The following is an 8,238-nucleotide window of genomic DNA, read 5'->3' as shown; positions in this document are numbered from 1 at the left end:
TTCTCATGCTGCACTCATTCCCTGTGGCTGTGATGTGACTGTGAAAACCATTAGGCTGAATCCCAAGTCACCTTATTATAATATTCTTCACCGTATTGGAATGTTTTGGACCATAATAAATGAATCACTGTCTGACAGGAAGGAACAAAGACATAATGTAATATCTTTGGAGGAGATCTTTGGAGGAGATCAATGAATTAATGATTGAATAAAGAGAGAGGAGAAAGGAAGGAGGGTGAGGGTAACATTATGCTTTTGACTTACCTTTTGGACAGAGACTAAATCTGGCTACCATTTGTTTTGAATCAATGAATCAATGAGTGAATGGCTGACTTGCAGACTTGCCGTCACTACACTTTTCAGTCTCCCTTACACTCATGACTTACTTTACAACCTGCAGGCTACATCAGGTGAAGTTCCAGTCTCCCGCTGCGATTTTTTAAAAGTAGACTGGTCATCAGCGCTCTATCTTTTTGTCTCTGGGGCCTGGTGCTATCTAGGTCAACTACTACTACTAGTGCTGAAACATGAATCCAGGAAGTAAACAACTCAGTGCTGTGATGAGACCAGCTTGCTGATACATAATTTCAAAATCGAGTGCATTATGTATTCTTTTTGATCTGGCTTTGATGTATGCACAAACTCTTTGAAAGTCCTGGCTAAAAATCATTGCATTCCATTAACTTGTGTTGGTCTCCCAGCTCAGGTCTTTGAATTATTGAAATTGACAGCTATGTGTTTTGTTGTTTTTTTTGTTGTTTTTTTACTGTTTAAAGTTAAGAAAAATAAGCATGTTTTGTATCCATTCTCATTGTGTGAATAACGCTGAGAGAGATACAAAATAATGACGGGAGAGCTGCATCATTACAGCATTACTGTCATGAAGACATGATCATTTTGTCATCAGTGTATTACTTAGTTTGTGTATTTTGGGGTTCATATGTCGGCAAACCATTCAAAACAAAACAAAAAATAGTAATACGAGAAAAGAAAAATAATATTTACAAACGTCCCCACACAAGGCCCCCTCTCTGTCAAGGTCACTTGAAAAAGTGAAAACAGGAATAGAGGCATCAGACATGGCAAGAGGCCAAGAGCTATCCTTAGAAGAACCAAGACCCTCAATTACGTTCTTCATGACCTCAGGGCTCCGATCAGGTTGAGGCTGTGGGCTCATAAAGTGCCAAAGTCAGGGACAAGTTCTCCAGCACAGACACTCACGAGTGAAATCAGCATTCTTGAACGGTCAGCTGGCTGCTATTTGCACATGGAAAATATTAACAAAATGTGATTAATGTTGATCATTATTAGTTTGATGCATGGCACAATAAAGAAAGATCACATGATTTATGCTGATCCAGCATTGAGTTATGATATAGATTATATTACCATTACAAGTGTACTATTTTTCATTTTCAAATTTAGTAACAACTAAATCTCATCCAGCTAAAGTGCCGACATTATGTTTCTCATGTTTTCATGTTTTGCTTTGTGCTGGACAATATTGTACTTTGTGTTAGCAATATTGTTGCTATATAAATATCAAGGCTCAAGGCTTGTCTGGCCAAGTGAGAGCCTGGAGCTTTGCAGCCGAGAGGCCGGCCATCATGGCAGAGATCCGTGGGCTGATGGTTGGCTGGTCACAGGGACTTATTTTTACAGTGTGTTAGCTATCCTCTCTGTTGGAAACCAAGTTATTTGAGATGGTGCAGTGGTTTGCACTGTCGCATCACAGCAAGAAGATTCTGGGTTTGAACATGGGCCTTTGTGTGTGTGGAGTTTGCATGTTCTCCTCATGCCTGCGTGGGTTAATTGGCGACTCTAAATTGCCCATAGGTGTGAATGTGAACATGAATGGTTGTTTGTCTCTATGTGACAGACTGGCGACATGGCCAGGGTGTACCCACCCTCTCCCAATATCAGCAGGGATTGGCTCCAGCACCCCCGCAACCCTAAAAATATAAGCGGTATGCCTTATGAATGAATAAACATTCTGTACCGGGCAGTAATTACCCCTCTAGTCAACAGTTTTAAAATGTAATATATCACATAATTTCAGTCTGGCTAATTCAGCCACAGTTATTTAATATTCCTAATTCGAATGTCAGCTACACTTCCTGAAGTCTGACTTTGAACCCGGGATACTGTCTCAGAGCCTGAGGGCGAGCTGTGGCACCAGCACCAGGACCTTGTGGTCTATTATTGATTTTAGACTCCAGCACTCCATGGGGTTCAAGGCTTGTCTGGCCAAGTGAGAGCCTGGAGCTTAGCAGCTGAATGGCCGGCCATGGCAAGGATCCACAGGCTGATGGTTGGGTGGTCACAAGGACTTATTTTTACAGTGTTAGCTTTATTCTCTATTGGAAACTAAGTTATTTGAGATGCTTAGCTGGGAGAGAGCTACGTGGTCATTGTCTTATTATAGCAATTATGCTAAGCAAGCTAAGCAGAACCCCACTTTTATCCTTAGTTCTCCACTGCTCTGGGAAATTAAGATATAAAATGTAAAAGGAATATTTGTACTTTAAAAGTACATTCTAAGAGGATTTTTTTGGGGGGGCGGGGGGCTATAGAGAGAGAGAAAACGTGATAAGAACCCAAACCCATATACAGTGCATTTATGTGATTATCAGTTTTTTGGATTGTACCCTAGGTTGTGTCTTGACACAGGCAAGCAGTGTAGAGTCCATCTTCTGGACAATATACACTTTCATTGCATAAAAATAATGTTACAGTCATGTATTTTAAAAACACCGTCCAATGCAAATACGTTTATTTTTAGAATTTGCTTAAATCACATGGCACTGTGGATCCTAGTGGACTGAGAGAAAAAGAAAAGAATGTAGGCTGCTTTCATGTAGGCTACTATGCTAAATGGCTTATGATGGACATTTTTGTTTGCAGTAGAAGGTGAGAGTGAAGAGGGCATTCGCAGACTACACCAGGCGATTTGTTTTCTGGAGAAACCTTCACATCATTTTAATGCATTTATTATTTAAAACACGACACATTACAACCCCAGAAGACTTGGTGTCGTGTTGTTACCCAGAACCCAGGAACAGACACGATGAAGCATCCTTTACTGTAAGCCTACATGCTGGCAGGCAGGGTGGCAGTTAGGGAGAACATGTTACAACCAGAAGATTAAAGGGTGCAGAAATCACTTCAAAATTAAGTAAGTTGCAGCAGTTAAAACCTGGCCTGACAGCTTTAAGGAGAGAGGTTTCACTCTTGAGCTGTACAGAGAAAGCCGACAAGTACCACTTGTGTGTTTTCCTGAATGATATACAGAGTTTGTCTGAGTGAATCTCACACAGAGACAGCAGAGACTTGGTCATAACTCAAAGCCTCTAAGCATTTTATCCTCAGGCCAGAGGAGAGAGAGAGAGAGAGGAGTCCCAGGATGCAAAAGACTGAGCGATTTAAGAAAAATGGAGGGGAGAAGGTTAAGAGGAGTCCATCAGTGAGCCGGAGGTCTATTATCTGCAGATGTAGCCATTTGACGGCAACAGTAAATTACTGTTGCACTGTAACTACAACACCCTCAGGACAAAGTATTTAAAAAAAAAAAAAAAAAAACCTGGCAACCAGTTGTTTTCAGGTTTTGGTTGCAGTAGTACTATTCAGTTGTACCATGCAAAATCTCAACAAGCAGAACTGGGTATAAAGAGAAGAGTTTGATTCCCACTGGGACCACCCATACTGAGAAAATCAGTCACAGCACTGCTAAGTGTTGTGGATAAGCAAAGAATGTCCTTGAAATGTTACAAATTAGACCTTACAGGCTCTTAATCAAGTCATCTGAGCCTTACATTGGCTTTGACTTAACTGAGAATGGAGCAGTCATTGACAGAGAGGAAATTAACATGAAGCGAGACGAACGGGGGTTTAAGAGGGACTGAGCGCAGATATGGGTAGAAATATGGATTTGATAAGGCGGTCAGGGAGGTGAGAAGGGTGAGATGTCGGAGGGATGGGAGGGTGGTGGGGTAAACAAGGGTTGGGGAAGTCAATAGGAAAGGAGTGTGGTCAAAAGAGGTGGGGGCTGCTGTGTGGTCATCCTGGAGGCATGACGTCTGGTGGCCTGCGGTCCTTTACATATGCGCTCCATAGCAGTGGCTTTTAAATCAGCATGAAACACCAACACACCAAGTGTCACACAGAGAAAGTCCATAACAAAGGCTCAGGTGGGACATTCCTTCTCTTTTCACCACCACAGCTCTCCTTCTCCCCCTGCATGTAGTTTTTCTCCATGTATCCTGCTCTGTTTCTTTCTTCTTATTTTTTTTTCTCTGTTGCTGTTTCTGCGACGACGGCTCATTAGCAGGATTGCACATGATTTCATTACACTGTGCAACAGACACAAACAACATAAATAACGCACTAGTGTGTTAGCTTACTCTAATTACATCCATAATTTACTCAGGGCCATTTAGGATGATTTAATTCCACCCTGTATTTTCATGTTTCCATACATAGAGAGTAAGAGGACAATCATGAATGAATGAGTCATCTCGAAACAGACTCAAAGTTAGACTCAAATGTTCATTGTCTTATCATAATACTTAAAAAGTATCAACCAGTCATACTGCCCATCTGTTTTATGATGAATATTTCTCCACTATAACCATATTCTCTCAGATTGTCATTCAAATTTGATTGTTTTTGTAAATTTATATTATGTAATTTGCATTTATAAGTTGTGAATTTAGATGGGGGTCATCCTACCTTTAAGAGGCGTTAGCCCACCTGAAAGATTGTCTGTTACAGGTTGTAATGGAAAGTTTGTGTCCTCAGAGGCTTTTCCACCCCGACAAGAATAAATGTATTAAGGAAATGCTGAGAGTCTAATTCTTGACAAAAAACTGCACAATTTGATTTGAAAACATGCCAATGCAGTGACCTTTTAAAATCCTCAACTGAACCTTACATCAAGGACTCATACCATCGTCTGCACAAGTGTTTCTTCATTAGAGACCCAAACTTCCTCAGGGGGCTGTTTCTGCCTTTGGCCCCTCACAGAGAAACACAGCAGTGCTTTTTTTTATTGAATCTGGATCCCATGGTGAGACTACAAATTTCCCCCAGTTTGCCTTGAAACAGTTGAGGAACCCCCAGTATAAACAAACAAAGACTAAAGTGTGTCTTTTTTAATGATCTTATACTTTGTAGTGACTCTATCTCAGCTGCAGCTATTTAGACTCTCATTGTCTCCAGTTGGTCCATTGGCGTTCAGGTCCATAAAGTCCATTCACGCCGAGGTGTGAGTAAGCTGTTGTGCTAACTACCTCAAACACTTGAGGCTTTTAACAGGTTTTCTTGGCTCCCTTGAGTCCCCTGGGCATTGTTTCCCACAGTACTCATGGCCCGAGGCTGAAAACAAACGCCATGGTTCTTTGAGTTAATTGAGCTCAAAAGTTGACATTCAAGACATCTTATATTAATATTTCATTCAGAAATGTCATGTTCACTTTAATTAGCACTGACATGGTATAATTGGGCCTGATCTGGTTGAAATCTGTTTTGCTGTCCATCATGGAATTATTTTTGCACAAAAACTGTTTGATTTCTAATTTTTAATCGCTGAAAACAGAAGTGTGGTGGTTAGTTGATGCCTAAAGGATGGATGTTTGCGGACATGGGGTGTAAATCCAGGTCATATGTTCAAGTCTGTGAAGAGTACAGTCAACAGTACCCCGGCTCTAAAGTCTAGCAGAATGTGTATGAGATGTTAAACTGACTAACTTAAAGGACACATACATGTAGGACACAGAATGGCTTGTCTCAGCAATGACATTGTCAGAACGTTTAACTTAAAAACATTGATGTATTTTAAACTAGGTCTCAAAATTCATAGGTCATTGCTTGTCCAATAAACGGATCCGGACTTAAAACACAAACACAATTTAAGGCAGAGTGGCAAACCCTTATCTTAAATAGGAAAGAACTGGCATTTCACAGCTTGCCACGGTAATTTAGCTGGTTTACTTAAGAGTGCTAAAAGAGGCAGCCAGCCAACCAGCGCAGAGAAAGGGCTTGGATAGGCTCAGCTAGGTTATATATGAGCGCAGTGTCTCAGAGATGTTCTATTGTGTGACAGACACAGGCAGCTGGAATAGAAAGAAAACATCATTAATAACATAATAATAGCATGTAAGATTAATCAGGCACTTCAGGGACATTAGTGTCAGACTGCAGGCTGAGAAAACGTGTCCTCTGGAGAATGCCAGGGACTCAGACTATAGTGGTTTCTGTCTTTTCTCTCTCACACATACAGTAGAGCAAGAAATGGACACACATCCACAGCAGCACTTGTGGACATGTACAAAGGCAGCAGACACATTTGATGCCCTGCGGGTCAGAATGACAGAATCTGTAATTATCTCATTGTACCGTCACATAAGAATCTAGACCTTCTTATGTAATTGCTACCCTTGCTCTGAAACATGTTTTGAAAATGCTAATTAAACTTATTTCTGAGTGTCACACAGATGTAGCTCACCTATTAGACTCCTGACTAGTTTTGTTGTATAATACATGGCTGACATTGCAGTCACTACACCACAGTATTTATCCTGCACTTGTAAAGAGGCGTATGAGATACCACGACATATATTCTGCTTGGTCTGCAACCTGCCTAATGGTCAGCAGATCGATCAAGCTGACCGGCTGCTTCATGTAATACACCTACTCATATTATTCCATACATTCAGAGAAATGCATAGTAGTGGCAGGATTACTTTTGTGGTTTGCAGTCATGTACGTCACACTTTTGTCATCCATATTTGCACAACATAAGCAGGATAAAAACATGCAAACAGGAACAACTGGTCAGTTAATTTATAGAACGTGCATGAAGACAAGAGTCCACGTGCTAGTGGCTCTGTGAGGCTGTACATACCATCTTAGTTTAGCGTGCTTACGTTTGCTATTTAGGACTAAACACAGATGAAACGCTGATGGAAATCTCATTACTTTTGCAAATATAATGAGACAAAAGGTTAAGGGTCACCCAATTTGTTGCAATTCATTTTAAAAACTATATGAATGTTCATGGAAATCTGTGACATTTCACTAAAAACCAAAGATGTGGACTTGGTGCTAAAGGAAAAGTCAGAGCATAACCAAAGTCGGTGAGATTTCGCTGGTGGGCACCATGAATGACTGCACAAGATTTCATGTAAACCCAATTATTGCTGAGATATTTCAGTCTGAACCAAAGTGGTGGACCAACTAACCAGCACACACTGGAGCCATGGTGCTAGCATGGCCATTAGGGAGCTGAAGAAGTCAAGTTAATTTTGCTCTGGTAGAAATATGATCCTTCATCTCCTACAAGAGCTTGTCCTTTGAATTAGCTCTAAGTGTGACTGAGATGAAGGAAGCTGATTAAACTCACTGTGGTGGAAATACTATCCTTCATACACTTCAAGAGCTTGTATTTCTAATTAGTTCAGACGATAAGTTGGTCATCTATCATTCTGGCGGGCGCTTCACTTGGGCTAAGTTCAAGGCAGGAAAGTCAGTCACCCTAGGAGAAAGTTACTAACTTGCTAGCATGATTGAAGCCTGTGACACTGTCCCACATGCTCAAACTACTGTTTTAGGAAATTGTGTTGTTTCTTATACACAAAATCTAATGCACGTCTTGATAGTTAGATTAAGGACGGATTAAAGGTGCTATAATCAATATTTTTATTCTAACAACGGAACGACCATGTGTATGTGGAAAGGGTTGCTCATAGTGATGAGCCCACAGAAAGTTATCACCAGACTTTTAGCATCCTTAAGTTCAGTGTCACTCCCCGTGTCAGCGCTTTTTTCAGAAGCACACTACCTGCCCAGCAGCAAACAGCAGGCAGACACAGTTAGCGGCTGGTTGGTGAACACTGTGGAGTATTTAGCAGCTAAAGAGTCATTTTGCCTCAGGAGTTGGTGGGAACCAAAAACAGAGCAAAAAGGAAAGTGATTATTGGACTTACATGTATCAGTGGCCAGAAAAACAACTCCATATGATTGCTAATGTTGCTCTGTATTTACAAGATGTGTGTAAATAAGCAACTGTTATAAGAAAAGCAGTTTGTTTCCACTGCCCATAAGTGGCCACATAATCGGTTAATGCAGGTTTAGGTTTTACAGATGAGGAACTTCAGGCAACTGTAGACCGTCTTGTGGTGATTTCCTGGATGAAAAGATAGAAGAGGTTTTTTGGAGTCTTGATTTTCCAGATTCTCATAT

Source organism: Seriola lalandi, unplaced genomic scaffold (genome assembly GCF_002814215.2).
Source record: "Seriola lalandi dorsalis isolate HSWRI2012SDOR001 ecotype SW California unplaced genomic scaffold, Sedor1 jcf7180002054881, whole genome shotgun sequence".
Taxonomy (NCBI): domain Eukaryota; kingdom Metazoa; phylum Chordata; class Actinopteri; order Carangiformes; family Carangidae; genus Seriola; species Seriola lalandi.
The sequence above is the reverse complement of the archived record's forward strand: the minus strand, read 5'-3'. Positions refer to the sequence as shown.